The sequence below is a fragment of the Globicephala melas genome, chromosome 17 (assembly GCF_963455315.2).
Source record: "Globicephala melas chromosome 17, mGloMel1.2, whole genome shotgun sequence".
NCBI classification, from domain to species: domain Eukaryota; kingdom Metazoa; phylum Chordata; class Mammalia; order Artiodactyla; family Delphinidae; genus Globicephala; species Globicephala melas.
The window spans coordinates 37066461-37082373 of NC_083330.1; the positions used below are offsets into that span (position 1 = coordinate 37066461).

Sequence of the window (15913 nt, forward strand, 5' to 3'; positions counted from 1 at the left end):
AACCTAAAACTAATACAATATTGTAAATCAACTACACTTCAATTAAAAAAAATAAAAAGAAAGAAAAAACATGGCACATATGAACAAAGACTAGGGTGAAATTTGGCCTAGTTTCATGTTTCTATATGGAGGAACTTCCACTGGAATAGTCGAGATGATTTTGGCATTGGAGTAGGGGAAGGAAAGCTTTCATTGAGCTGGTGGACCTCTACATTATACAATATTCAGCATCCTTAAATGTCAGGGTCCTAAAAGCCAGTAGCTTTTAAAGATATCATAATAATTTAATAACACCTCCACATGTTTCAAATGGCCCAGAGGTACACTCCAGGATGAAAAACCAGAGCACTAGATTAACAGTCCTGGCCTCAGATCCCACTCTGTATTCACAGCTTCCCAACAGGGGAGTTACATGATCCGTAGCTGAAATCCTTTGGCCCATATTATTCCAATGGGTAGAGATAACCTGTTATAAACCTGTAAACACTAGGGGTTTATCTTCTTTCTCTTCCCTCTCTGCCCTGGATCATACAGACCAGCAATTCAGAGTAAGTGCATCTGTTCTTTAAACTGAAATTTTCTCTCACTGGACTAAAGTCTAGGTTCTGAGAAAGGGAGTGGAGCTAAAAAGGGGAAGGAAGTTCTAGTACTCATTTTTGGTCTCCCACTGAAAGCACTATGTCCAATCAGCTCTGTAGTAAGGAAGCAGATCTTGCCAACTCCACCTGTCTGTTTACAAATTCAAGAGAAGAGCTATTATTTATTGAGGCCCTAAAACTTTAATTCCATTAGAATTCTTGCTATAATCAGTTTGTCTTTATTCTAGTTTCTCCACTAGAAATGAAGTGAGTTGAGTAAACAAAGGAATAAATATTAAACAGTTCGAGTAAAATTATAAGCGCTAAACAATCAGTGCTCCTATATACTCTTATGTTTATTACAAAAGCTATATATTTTTCCTTTTCATTGTTTTCTCTGTCTAATGATAGTATCTACTACTGATGCCCACTTTTACCGATAAAGCTAGATAAAGGTACATTAACAAACAAAATATCTCTATTTCTAGCCTTCCATTTTAATACAGAAAAGAGGAAAAGAGCCAAAGTGGAATCAAACACAATATTTTTTAGACACGGGAAATTATAATGTTATAAAAGATCATTCATTTAAATTAAATAATTCTAGTAGCATACACTAAAAGTAATCAGCTTTTCTTTGTCCAAAATGGACTTTCATAGAAGAGAGAATTACAAAAATAAAATTTTACATTTTCCCAAAATATTTGACAATAATTTATCTTTTACTTGCTTAAATATAAGAATATTCTTTAAGAGGATGATCAAAGGGCATCTGGAATAAAATACAATTTACATGGTTTTGAAAGACAGCAACAGTTTATTGATCATTGGTAGCTCATGTTTGTTAAACACTAAAAACAGAAAAGAAAAGAAAAGAAAAAGGATTCACTGAAGACCATGAACTAAGGTAAGCTACAGTGAGATGCACTGTGTAAGAAAGGAAAGAGACCCAATTCTGCTCCCAGCCAAGCAGTTTTGGATATAAATTACTCAGTCTTTGGAGTGAGGTAAGGTGGGAGAGTAATTTCCTTAACCCTCAAGAAGTTGATCAAAAACAGGTGTTCTTTATCCAAGGTCCACTTATGCTTGTAATTGTGTTTTTTTCTAAGGGGAGAATCAATAGCTTCCCTTGGCTTCTTACAATGATATATGACACCAAAAAGGTCACTCATCGTTGAATTAGAAAGTACTCTTTACCAATTCTTTCAGGCTATGAATATACTTGAGAAAAATCTAGTGATGTCAATGGAAAAAAATATATATCATGCAAGACATTTCAGGTACTAACAAGAACTAATACAGAATCAATAACAGAGATCATAGAGACAAAAAGATAGATTAAAAGTGTAATCAATAACAGTTTACATTCGTGTAGATCATTACTTTAATAACACTTTCACAACCAATTATTCCTCCTTACTTTTTAGAAATAAAGGGCACATAAGTATCTCCACTTTCCAGATGAGAAAACAGTTATGAGGGTTACTGCCCAAGGGCAAATATTTCCAAACTCTGCTACATTCCTGACTTTTAGGCCAGTCTTCTTCCCAGTGGTAACAAGTAGTACAAGCTTCCTTCTTGGGGATTTATACAGTAAACCTAGCAGAAGGAAGTAAAAGCAGACTCTTAGCTCCTTTGTATTTTCTCTCTGGAATGTTTGTTCTGCTGTAATCATTAAATATGGGACAGTGACGCAAAAGAGGGCTTTATAGGGTTAGTACCACCCTTCTCCATAATAGGGTCCGAAAGGGAGATCATATATTAGGGCATGTCCAATAATGAACTGCCTCAACTTCCTGAGACGGTCATTGAGCTCAAACAGCAGCACCGATTAAAAAGAATTCCAGGTGGAAGAAATCAGATCTTCTATCTCCCTTTTCCTAGTCATCCACATGGACACCACGTGGGTTAAGGGATTCACCAAACACCAGGAAAAGACCCATCCCGCCCCACCATCCTGGCAATAAAGCCACCTCAGGCTGCCTGAAGCCCTTCTCTGCACATGTTTTGGTCTGCAGATACTTGTTCGTTTTAGAAGGGGAGGTGAGAAAAAATGTTGAGAAGAGTAACAAGAGAGAGGGAGGCCTGAGCGGGAACTATAGACGCAGAGATCAGGACAGTGAAATTAACAGACGCGAATTAACTGACAGCACACGGGAGCCAGCCCCTACCCTAGTGGAAGGCCTTGGGATGTGGGTGGGGCTACGGTTCTAGGACCCAGCAGCCAGCGCCAGACACGCTGGCAGGGCGGGAACCGCGCGTTCCTTAGCAACCACGGCGGCCACGCCCACCCACCGCACTAATCCCGCGCCCGCCATCCCCACCCCCACCGCGATCTCCCTGCTCTCCGGGAAGGGTCCTTAAGTCATTACCGTACCTACTGGGTTTCCCGGGCTCTGGGTTCCTCCTCTTCCAGAGCCCCCCCTCCGCCCAGCCCGCCCAAGTGCCGCTCCCAGGGGCGGATCGAACGTCTCCTAAACGCATTGGGGGCCCACTAAGGAGGTGCGCCTGCTTTCAGTCCCCGACCCCGAGCTTCCCGGGCAGGGCCTCCCCAATCCCCTCGCCCTCGCGGGACACACACACCTTAGCTCAGCCAACGCAAGGGCCAACAAACTATGTGTCCGGCTGGAAATGTTGCTGTCCACGGTCCTGTCACTCAGAGGAGGGGGCGGGACGAGCCTGCTGCACACCCCTACTCCTAGAGGGCGGTACGGAAAAGAGGCGGGGCTCGACGGAAAGGGGCGGGAGTAGCCTAAACTTGCGCTCCGATTGGTCATTCTCTCTCCCGCCTCTGCGCGGGTCCTGGAAGGAAATGCGCGGAACCTGTGGCATTTTCTTTTGACGCGATTCCCAGGCTCTGATACCTGTCTCACGAAGTGACCGTGGAAACTGAAAATAAGGACTGCGACTTGTTTTTCAATATAAAGCACAGAAATACGTTCTTTTGATTATTGAATTTTTCTCACGTAACACAGATACACACATCCCCATCCACACTCTGGGGGGGCATCCCTGGATGGAAGAATGAACTGTCTGAAAACGATGTTGTTTGCAGATTCAAGCTTTTAACAGATTAATCAGTTTAGGAAAGGTGATTCCTGAAATCTGACCAACAACTAAGATTTGGAGATATGTCCAGGTACCCAGTCTTCACACCTACAAAATTGGAATGAAATATTGTTATTAGTTATTATTTGCAAAGCATCTGACAATTGAATGATTTATCTTATATAATCGTCAAAACACCCATTGTGAGATGTTATTATCCACAGCTTAAGAACAAAGAAACTGAGGCTGTGAGTGACGTTTATTCAGTCGTTCAACACATGAAAAAGTGCCTGCAGTCATTATTTTTATACTGTGATAAATTGAACTCAAATTTCTTTAAAAAAAATCCTGTGACTTCCAATATAATTTTTCTTTTGCTGAAATATAAGTCACTTTTTCTAGGACAGCCCATCAAATCTTTCAAAACAAACGAACAAACAAAAGAAAACCTTGAGAAAGGAAATAGCATGCAAAAGAACTGGACAAGTATAAACAGACTAACTGGAAGATTCTCTGAAATCTCCCAAGATACCAGGGCCAGGAATTGAGTCTAAAAATGTACTTTTATTTTCTGTCCTTCTAAATCCTTTGTTGGTCTCCAGTTCCTCTTCCAGAAATAAAGGTAGAGTTAAATGAGACTAATATGAGTCTAAAAATGTACTTTTATTTTCTGTCCTTCTAAATCCTTTGTTGGTCTCCAGTTCCTCTTCCAGAAATAAAGGTAGAGTTAAATGAGACTAATACTCTTGACCAGATTTGCATGTGTGCAGCTTTTAAATAATAAAATCCTTTTTTGTTCTATATTATACCAATACCCAGAAGTGTTTGTCTTGTCAGATAAGGTAGTAAGAAAGAAAATAAAAACAAACAAACAAAAACAATGCCTCTGGATAAGTGCTTTGAGATTCAATTAAAATGGCCACTATACTATGATAAAATTGTTAGAATAAAAGAAACACATTCCAATTGCAAATGCTTTTATTCTCGTCCTGCTGAATTTCCAAATTCTTCTGAAAGTTTGCCAGCTATGAATACCTCCGTACAAAAAATTTCTTCATTTGTATGACTCATGATCCCGATTGTTACTTCAATCTTTTAAAAATATTTGGTTTTACACTAAAAAGTGCTCTGATTGTATATTAATAAGTACCTTATACAAATAAATACTGTAAGAGTTAAATAAAAATGGTGAATTATTTATTTGAATCCTTTTTCAATTGCATATTCAAATAAGTACAGCAAATGTGTTTGAATATTCTCACATATATAAGAAATTATACATTTAAATAAATGTATTGTATGCATGTAAATGTGTAATCATTGAAATAAACACAGCTGTATACTCCCCATATGTATAACTCCAGATGTTTGAAGCATATATTCAAATTTCTGGAACTCTACACCTTGATATCTATTTAAACATCTCGTAGAAAATAGTGTGTTACACATACACAGGAATAAATTTTCAAACTGTATCCACAGTGAGGAAATAAGGTTAGAACAGTGGGTAATGAGTCTCTGCCAATGAATTTCTTATCTTGAACATATCCTTATGAGATAGCTTTTCCTTGCAAATTGTCTGCAAGTAGTTTACTGATCTATAAGGTGGGCACTAGCGAACTTACCTTCCATGAATATGGCTATTGCAAAGTAGTTTTGCAAGCATCTTTTAAAATAATTAAACTCCAAAAAATCATGTTTCAAATTAACTTTTAATACTTTACACTTTTGGTGTGGGAGAGTCTCATGTTATCCAGGCCTCCATTATTTATTTTTCAACTCACGCTTGTTCTCCAATACTTGGAACATGTATAATTTAAAATTCCCTCCTAGGCACAAATATATATTAGAAGAAATTATGAGGAATACACTAACCAAATATCAAATAAAATATATCTAGGGACATTGAACAAGAAATAAATGGCTTTACATAAAATTAAACATCCAGATACATGTTATGAATATGCCTATTTCTTTATTATATAGTGGCAGATATGTCATTTAGTTAAATTTGTGGTAAGTTGAATTGTAAACTAGAATCTAATAATTATATGTGCCATCATCTTTAGTCTAGATAAATGTGCATATAGATTGAAATTTGGGAGAATCATTTTGGATCAATTTGCAGAAATTATAATCCTGTCAAAATGTATGAAATTCATTGAATATATTAAAATAAGAAATAGCATATCAAATTACTTAATCTTGTTAAGCAGTCTTTTGCCTTAGATTTTAAAAGTTGAATTATCCAAATTTGCTTTCTCAGTAGCTGGAATCGGCTACTTACTAGGTCAAACACACATATTATTATTTCTGTGGGATTGTCCTAGAACAACATCAGGGAGGTGTTTAGGGTGAATTTTGTTTAAAAATTTAAACGAATGATTTTTCATGTAAGTTCATTTAAAAACTCTGTGATCCTCTAAGTCCGTACTTGAAAGTCTTGGTTTTAATCTATTGTACTATATTTAAATCACTTAACAAAACCTGGAAAATGGGTATGTTTTCTTAAAGACAGCCTTCCTTTTCAAAACTCAGAAAATTAATAAACTTTAAAAAAACATTTTTATTGATTTCTATATTTGAAATTACAGTTATAGAGCACATATATAGAATGAACTCCATGAAGAGAACTGACATGTTATTAAACACATATTTCAGTGTTTGTTTGCTTTTTGAATAATTGAATGCAATATTGTCTCTGAAATCTAGAAGAAAATTATCTCAAAAAATTCTTCAGATGATTAATAGTGAGAACATATATAGAGAATTATTTTATGTACACAGAAGAAATATGGACCATATATTACAAATATTTTGAGGATATAATGTCAAATGTAGAGTTGTCAGCTATTTCTTTAATCATCAAATGGCATGCATAAAAAGCATAACTTGTAGTGAGCTGAAAATGTTCACATTTACTTCTTTTTTTCTGCTTATTGAGCATTTAACCCAAAATGTCAATGACATATTTCACAAACATTTCTCAAATCAGGATGCAGCTCATAAATAATTCCCTGATAGCATTTTCTCCTTCTTAGTGGTACACATAATATTGATAATATGCTCCCCTTGTGTATTACTTCCTCAGTTTCTCCAACTCAAATGTCCCCTAACCATGCTTTACTGGTTCCTTTGTTAATAGTCATTCATCACTTTTTAGTATAATTTATACATAATTTACTTATATATTATGTAAATTGTTTATTATCTTTCTTCACCTCAGAATGTAAGTTGCTTGAGAGTAGAGATCTATTCTGTCAGTTTTATTAATTGACGTATCCCAGGTGCCTAACACCTAATAGGTACACAAGAAAAGTTTTAATTAAATTAATTGCTGTCATCGATTTGTTTTAATTCCTTATACTATTCTAACTCATGAATATGCCACAATTCCTATATCTATTGTCCTGTGATAGTGCTTTAGGGCTGTTTTTAGGTTTGTTCTATAACAGGGTGCTTATAAATATTTTTATATGATTTTCCTGGTGAAGATTCGCAAGAATTTCTCTTTGGCTTATAACCTAGAGTAAAATCACAGATTTCTAGAGCATGTGCACATTCTAAATGAAAATATAATACCAAAGTGTTTTTTCAAGGTGCTGTACTATTTTGCTCTCCTAACAGAAGTATTTCTGAGATTCAAATGTATTTCTTTTCAGAAAGCCAAATTTTGTCTTTGTTAATTTTCTCTAATGTCTGTTTAATATTTCATTGATTTCTGCTCTTTGTTATTTCTTTTTTTCTATTTAACTTTCTTATTTGTCTATGTCTTTAAGATGGAAACTAAAAAAAATTGATTTAAACTTTTATTCTTTAATAATATAAGCATTTAAATCTAGAAAATTACCCCTAAGAACCGCTTTATTAATATCCCATAAATTTTAGTATGTTGTGTTTTAACTAGAAGTCATTTGAAATTATTTTTAAATTTCCCTGTGAGTTTTTCTTTTATCATTGTTATTTGTTTAGAATTCTGTTGTTTAGTTTTCAAGTATTTGGGTGTCTTATAAATATCTTATTGTTACTGACTTTTAATTTCATTACAATTTGTTAGACAACACACTCTATAAGATTTCAAACTTTTGAAAATTATTGAGACTCATTTTATAGCCCAGCATATGGTTTATCTCAATGATTGCTCTCAGTGTATTAGAAAAGAATGTGTATTCTGCAACTGTTAAATGTAGTGTTCTACAATTCTAGGATGAATAGTATGCATACTTAAATAATTGCTAAGATTCATCAATATTATATCCATTAATATTACATATTTAGGAGGGATCCCCCTATGCTCTTCTTTCATACTACCCTCAGTTTTCTCCCCAACTCCAGTATTCCAGAGCTGGAGTTCACAGTTTCACATTTCACACACAGTACTTCACACCTCCTGTTCATATATGATACTTCACAAATGTATAAACCTTGTAAGAGTGTAATTCTATTTTTCACACTCCCACCCTATCTTTTGTATTATTGTTGTCATGTATGTTTCTTTTAAATGCATTGTAAAACCTCAACTTAAAATTTTTACTCTAATATTTACCATTTCTGGTGTTTTGTTCTTTCCTACATCTCCAATGGAACCAATTCCCTTCATATTGCAGAATTAGCAACACCAAGTGTGTTGGTGATACTTTCTCTCAGCTTTATTTATCGGAAAAGGTCTTTCTTCCCTCTCTTTTTTGATGGTTATTTAGAATTCTGGATCGTCTTGCCTCCATGTTTCTGATGTGAGGTTTGCCATTATTTACCTAACTAGTCCTCTGTTGCAATCTATCTTTTTTTTTCCACCTCACACTGCTTTCCACGTGTTACCTTTGGTTTTCAGCAGTGTGACTATCACATATCTAGGTGTGTAGGTGTACTTCTCTTTGTATTTACCCTACTTTGATTTTGCTGAACTTCTTGGATTTATAAGCCAATACTTTATATCACTTGGAAAGCTTTGGATATATTTTCTAAATAATTTTTCTGGCCCATCATAAGTGATCTTTCATTGTGGGATTCCAGTTATATGGTGATAATTGTGTCACCCTAAATCCCTGAGGCTCTGTTAGTTTCCAAGCTCTTATCCTCTGTTCTTCAGATTGGATTCCCACTTCAGCTGTCTTTATTCTGCCCTGAAGCTTATTCAGTAATTTTTAAAAGTCATTTACTGTAGAATCACTAAATTTCCATTTAAGTGTTATATTTCTATTTCACTACTGAGATTCCTTGACTCTTCACTCATTGTGACCATATTTCCCATTAAGCCCTTGAACATATTTATAATAGCTGTTTTAAACACTTCACCTTGAAATTAAACATTTCTGCCTTCTCAACAACTATTTCTATTGACTGCTATTTTTCTTTGTTGTTGGTCATATTTTCCTGTTTCTTTGCAGATATGGTAACCTTTCATTGTGTATTGGATGCTGTGGGTGATATGCTGTAAGGACACTGAATTCTGTTATATTCCTCTGAAAAGTGTTGTTGTTGTTTTTTTTCTTGCAGTCAGTTCAATATATCCAATCAACTTGCATTTATGTAGGCTTGGCTGTATACTCTGTTACAGTGGATCAGTGAAAATTCCAAAATGTTTTCCAAGACCCTCTACATTGACTGTCTTCAAATTCCCTCTTGTTCTTGTCCAGGCTTGATTTTGAGCTTTGTTAGTATAGGTCTCCAGTAAGCCTTAGTGGTCATTGCACCTAAGCTATGGCCTTTCTGGTGTCTCAGTTTTATCCCTGAGTGTTTCTGAGGTTTCCTCACTCTACTTGGATGGGAATTTCATTTCCCATTTCTGGCCAACCTCTAATATCTTTATTACTCTCTCAATCTCACAACAGCTAGTCTTTAGTAAGCCTTGTAAAGGTTTTCATGGTATAGGCACAGCCTAATCCTTGAGTAAGGACTTATAGGGAACCCCCAACGAGACTTTTGGTTCCTGCCTTATGTGCATCTTTCTTCTTTCCCGCCTGCCCTGCAGTTTCCAGCTAATCTGACAGCCCCAAATTCTGAAATCTGTCTCCACAGGCAACTGGAACTGATGTGCTTTGCTTGTTTTCCAGCTTTGTAAGCTGTAATCAGGAAATTGACTTCAGACAGAGAGCTGCAGTGAACATGGGACTTTATATCATGTTTTTTACTTCTCTCAGGGATGACAGCTATATGCTGACTCATGCCCAAGGCCTGAAATCTTGCCTCACATAACTTGTCCAGTTATTTAAGTAGAAAGGCTAGTCTGTTACTAACTACTCTTCCATGGTTTAAGGCAGAAGTCTACATTGACATTTGTATTTTAATTCTGTATCTTGCAATTCTGCTAAACTTCTTTTTAAATTATCTGTATTGTATTTTTTTCTACATAATTATGCCACCAGTAAATAATGACTATTTTATTTTTCTTTTTAAAATAATTTTTATGTCTTTTTCATGCTAAAATGTTAAATAGAAGTGATGATGGAAGGCATTCTTACATATTCTGTATTCTCAAAGGGAAAGCTTTAAATATTTTATCACTGAATGTTTGTTGGGTGTAATTTTTTTAATATTCTTTATTAGGTTAAGGAAGTTCCCTTTTATATCTAGATTTCAAAGACTTTTTTTTAACAAAATCACAAGTGGATGTTAGTTTTATCAAATCTTTTTCTGCGCATTTTGAAATGATCATAAAGATTTGCAAATTTTCCTATTGGTGTTATGGCTTAAATTAATACTTTTCAATGTTGAATTTAACCCCAGTGGCTCCCCCACCATCCTACCAGGTATAGCTGAAGCCCTGACTGGTGGCCAAGGTGAACAGCTGCCAGTACACAGGGCTTCAGTGGGTCATTGGAAACCAGAAACTTTCTACATCTTTTGGCATCATGTTACATGGGATAACAAAACCAGGAGGGTAAAAACACTACCTCTGTACCTGGGCAAGGTATCAGGGAAGTGAACAGAAAAAGAAGCAATAAGGCCAATCCCACCAAGTGGAAGGCCAACCAGTGCTCAGCCCTTAACATAAACCAAGACTTTCACTCGATCTTTACTGAGTTCCTGGATGTATCGCTCAGGGCCAGATTTATGGCATGAGAACTGTGCAGGCACACAGAACCTGCAGAAGGGCCTCCTGTTTGGTTAATGCTGTCCTATTCCCTTCATGAAATTCTTAATAATAATTTTATCTTTGAACTTGTCCTTTGTTAAGGAAGTTGAATTGGATACAGGAGCATGTGCGTGAGCAGAGGAGATAAGCACAGTATGTTTGGCACCATTCCTGGGCATCCCATGTGCATACAGAGTTCTGGATGCCCCAGGAGCACAGAATTCTGTTGGATTCCAGATGTGTGGTAGTTCAGCAACACCAAAAATACAAGTAAGACAGACAGAAGGCACTGCTTCTTCCTACAGAAGCTGAGAGGGAAACAAAAAAGTCTTTGGTTTTGGGGTTCTATCCTCCTTTGAATCTACCTCTACTGGGCTATTACTAGCAAGCCTAACTCTTACAGACATCCACCCTCCATTGTATGTCCCCCTTCCCCAGTCAGCACCAGTGAGCATGAAAGGAACTCCCACAAAGAAGGATACCTGGTGTATAAGATATGTTACCCGGGTGGCCTGCTCCTATGGCCACCGCAGTTTCTGCTGGTAAGAAATGAGTGATAGCATATCATTTCACATACAGTAAAAGAGCCTTAAAACTGTGTACTTCCATTTATTCAGCCTTTGTGATACGGTTATCATACATTTTATTTCTTCATTTGTTATGGCCTTGATAATACATGTTATTATTTTTCCTTTAACAATTTAATTTTCCTTCAGAAACGTTTTAAAAATAAGCAGAGGTTTTTTTTTATATTCACCCACATATTTATCATTTGCAGTGTTCTTTATTTCTTTGTGTAGATGCATGTTTCCATCTGGTATTATTTTCTTTCTGCTTGAAGGACTTCCCTGAACATAACTCATGGTGCTAATGATGAATTATTTTACCTTTTGTATGCCTGAATAAGTCTCTATTTTGCCTTCATTTTTGAAAGATATTGTTGCTGGGTATAGAATTCCAGGTTCGCATTTTTCATTTCAGTATTTTAAATGTTACTCCACATTCTTCTGCCTTGCATTGATTGCAAAAAGAAGTTTTCTATCTGCAATCATCTTATATCTGTTCTTCTTTAAGTAATGATTCTTTTTTCTTTGGCTGTTTTTTAAAAATTTCCCTTTAGCAGTTACTTTAAGAAATTTGATTGTATGTCATGGTATAGACTTCTTCATGTTGCTTCTGTTTGAAGTGTTGAGCTTCTTGGATTCTTGGTTTTATAATTTTCATCAGATTTGTAAAATTGTCAGTCACTATTGCTCCAAATATTTTTTCTATTCCTTACTCTTCTGTCTCCTTCAAGTACGCCAGACACATACATTGGACTACTTGATCTGTTAGTATGTTTTAATATTTTTTTCTCTATATATATAATTTTGGATAGTTTTTATTGTTTTAGGATAGTTTTATTGTTTATTGCTTTATATTTCAAGTTCATTTATATCTTCTGATGTTAATCCCACCCAGTGTATATTTTTAATATCAGATATTTTATGGAGCTAGAAATTCAATTTGATACTTTTTTGATACCATTCATCACTTTTCTTAATATATTCATCCTTCCCGCTACCTTATTGCACATTTGGAAGATAATTATATTAACTGTTTTATTATCCTTGTCTACTAATTCTATCATCTGTCACTTCTGAGTCTGTTACTATTGATTGAATATTTCTTTTCATTATATGGGTGATTTCTTTGCACATCTGGCAATTTTTTTATTGAATGCCAGATATTTTGAACTTTACCTTGCTGGATGCTAGATATTTTTATGTTCCTAAAATATACCTGAGGATTTTTTTTGTGGAAAGCAGGTGTTACTAGACACAATTTAATCCTTTTCAGGGTTGTTTTAAGTTTTGTAGGAAGAAGCAGAGGAGAATTTGGTCTATTAATATTTCTCCACCACTGACCAAATACACTTTTGTTTATTCTAACCCTTTGAATTATGATGTTACTACTATTGAATTACTACTTTGGCTGGTAAGGACACAAACTTTTCCTGACCCTGTGTTAACCCTGCAGATTTTTCTTTCTGTTTCTTCCAAATAGTACTTTTTAAAAATTCAGGTAGTTTCCTGACACTGATTCACTGATCAGTATTCAGTTGAAATTCAAGAAGTAATTGCTTTATCTATGCAGAGCTCTCACTCTATAGGACTCTCCTCTCTGCTATTTGACCCTGTGAACTGCAGCTGCCTTGGCCTCACCAGTTCTCAACTTCATTATCTCAACTGAGCAACACCACCAGGCTCCACCTAGGTGTCTTCTCCCTGAACTATGGGCTGGAAACACTATGCAGGGTGCAAGTAAGGCAGTAATAGCCCTCAGTTAATATTTTTTTTCTCCCTCAGAAATGACTGTCCTGCTGCATAATGCCCAGTGTTTAAAACCATTATTTGAAACCAGGAAGAAATAGAAAACATAAACAGACCAATCACAAGCACTGAAATTGAAACTGTGATTAAAAATCTTCCAACAAAAAAAAGCCCAGGACCAGATGGTTTCAAAGGTGAATTCTATCAAACATTTAGAGAAGAGCTAACACCTATTTTTCTCAAACTCTTCCAAAATATAGCAGAGGGAAGAACACTCCCAAACTCATTCTACAAGGCCACCATCAACCTGATACAAAAACCAGAAAAAGATGTCACAAAGAAAGAAAACTACAGGCCAATGTCACTGATGAACATAGATGCAAAAATCCTCAACAAAATACCAGCAAAAAGAATCCAACAGCACATTAAAAGGATCATACACCATGATCAAGTGGGGTTTATTCCAGGAATGCAAGGATTCCTCAATATATGCAAATCAATCAACGTGATACACCATATTAACAAATTGAAGGAGAAAAACCATATGATCATCTCAAGAGATGCGGAGAAAGCTTTTGACAAAATTCAACACTAATTTATGATAAAAACCCTGCAGAAAGTAGGCATAGAGGGAACTTTCCTCAACATAATAAAGGTCATATATGACAAACCCACAGACAACATCGTCCTCAATGGTGAAAAACAGAAACCATTTCCACTAAGATCAGGAACAAGACAAGGTTGCCCACTCTCACCACTATTATTCAACATAGTTTTGGAAGTTTAGGCCACAGCAATCAGAGAAGAAAAATAAATAAAAGGAATCCAAATCGGAAAAGAAGAAGTAAAGCTGTCACTGTTTGCAGATGACATGATACTATACACAGAGAATCCTAAAGATGCTACCAGAAAACTACTAGAGCTAATCCATGAATTTGGTAAAGTAGCAGGATACAAAATTAATGCACAGAAATCTCTGGCATTCCTATACATTAATGACGAAAAATCAGAAAGTGAAATTAGGAAAATACTCCCATTTACCATTGCAACAAAAAGAATAAAATATCTAGGAATAAACCTACATAAGGAGACAAAAGACCTCTATGCAGAAAATTATAAGACACTGATGAAAGAAATTAAAGATGATTCAAATAGATGGAGAGATATACCATGTTCTTGGATTGGAAGAATCAACATTGTGAAACTGACTCTACTACCCAAAACAATCTACAGATTCAATGCAATCCTTATCAAACTACCACTGGCATTTTTCACAGAACTAGAACAAAAAAATTCACAATTTGTATGGAAACACAAAAGACCCCAAATAGCCAAAGCAATCTTGAGAATGAAAAATGGAGCTGGAGGAATCAGGCTCCCTGACTTCAGATTATACTACAAAGCTACAGTAATCAAGACAGTATGGTACTGGCACAAAAACAGAAATATAGATCAATGGAACAGCATAGAAAGCCCAGAGATAAACTCATGTGCATATGGTCACCTTATCTTTGATAAAGGAGGCAAGAATATACAGTGGAGAAAAGACAGCCTCTTCAATAACTGGTGCTGAGTAAACTGGACAGGTACATGTAAAAGCACGAAATTAAAACACTCCCTAACACCATACACAAAAATAAACTCAAAATGGATTAAAGACCTAAATGTAAGGCCAGACACTCTCAAACTCTTAGAGGAAAACGTAGGCAGAACACTCTATGACATAAATCACAGCAATATCCTTTTTGACCCACCTCCTAGAGAAATGGAAATAGAAACAAAAATTAAAAAATAAGACCTAATGAAACTTAAAACCTTTTTCACGGCAAAGGAAACCATAAACAAGACCAGAAGACAACCCTCAGAATGGGAGAAAATATTTGCAAATGAAACAACTGACAAAGGATTAATCTCCAAAATTTACAAGCAGCTCATGCAGCTCAATAACAAAAAAACAAACAACCTAATCCAAAAATGGGCAGAAGACCTAAATAGACATTACTCCAAAGAAGATATACAGACTGCCAACAAACACATGAAAGAATGCCCAACATTATTAATCATTAGAGAAATGCAAATCAAAACTACGATGAGGTATCATCTCACACTGGTCAGAATGACCACCATCAAAAAATCTAGAAGCAATAAATGCTGGAGAGGGTGTGGAGAAAAGGGAACACTCTTACACTGTTGGTGGGAATGTAAATTGATACAGCCACTATGAAGAACAGTATGGAGTTTCCTTAAAAAAACTACAAATAGAACTACCATATGACCAGCAATCCCACTACTGGGCATATATCCTGAGAGAACCATAATTCAAAAAGAGTCATGTACCAAAATGTTCATTGCAGCTCTATTTACAATAGCCAGGACATGGAAGCAACCTATGTGTCCATTATAGGGTGAATGGATAAAGAAGGTGTGGCACATATATACAATGGAATATTACTCAGCCATAAAAAGAAACAAAATTGAGTTATTTGTACTGAGGTGGATGGGCCTAGATCTGTCATACAGAGTGAAGTAAGTCAAAAAGAGAAAAACAAATACCGTATGCTAACACATATATATGGAATCTAAGAAAAAAAAAAAAAGTCATGAAGAACCTAGGGGTGAGACGGGAAGAAAGACACAGACCTACTAGAGAATGGACTTGAGGATATGGGGAGGGGGAAGGGTAACCTGTGACAAAGTGAGAGAGTGGCATGGACATATATACAATACTAAATGTAAAATAGATAGCTAGTGGGAAGCAGCCACATAGCACAGGGAGATCAGCTCAGTGGTTTGTGACCACCTAGAGGGGTGGAATAGGGAGGGTGGGAGGCAGGGAGATGCAAGAGGGAAGAGATATGGGAACATATGTATATGTATAACTGATTCACTTTGTTATAAAG

General features: G+C 35.9%; 1 protein-coding gene across 7 annotated transcripts in view; it reads right to left on the reverse strand.

Annotated features, from left to right (window-relative positions):
* Positions 1-3287, reverse strand: part of TRIQK (triple QxxK/R motif containing) — a 90813-nt gene extending 87526 nt beyond the window's left edge. For 3 of the 7 annotated variants that reach the window (XM_030862873.2, XM_030862870.2, XM_060287359.1), the window contains exons 1-2: positions 3162-3287; positions 1999-2177 (exon numbers count right to left, since the gene is read on the reverse strand). The gene's annotated coding sequence lies outside the window, so the exon portion shown is untranslated. Of the gene's footprint in view, positions 1-1998; positions 2178-2955; positions 2977-3161 lie in introns of those variants that run through there. The other 4 variants (XM_060287360.1, XM_060287358.1, XM_060287357.2 and 1 more) reach the window with 3 other exon arrangements.
* Positions 3288-15913: the final 12626 nt, after the last annotated feature.